Source organism: Salvelinus namaycush, chromosome 6, assembly GCF_016432855.1.
Source record: "Salvelinus namaycush isolate Seneca chromosome 6, SaNama_1.0, whole genome shotgun sequence".
NCBI lineage: Eukaryota > Metazoa > Chordata > Actinopteri > Salmoniformes > Salmonidae > Salvelinus > Salvelinus namaycush.
The window spans coordinates 46,895,841-46,896,086 of record NC_052312.1 but is presented as its reverse complement, the minus strand read 5'-3'; positions in this window follow the sequence as shown (position 1 = coordinate 46,896,086).

Below are 246 nucleotides of genomic sequence, written 5' to 3'. Positions count from 1 at the left end.
GGGGATGTTGGTGGGGATGTAGAATGGTGATAAATAATATTGGTGGGGATGTAGAGTGGTGATAAATAATATTGGTGGGATGTAGAATGGTGATAAATAATATGGTGGGGATGTAGAGTGGTGATAATAATATGGTGGGGATGTAGATGGTGATAAATAATATTGGTGGGATGTAGAGCGGTGATAAATAATATTGGTGGGGATGTAGAATGGTGATAAATAATATTGGTGGGGATGTAGAGCGGT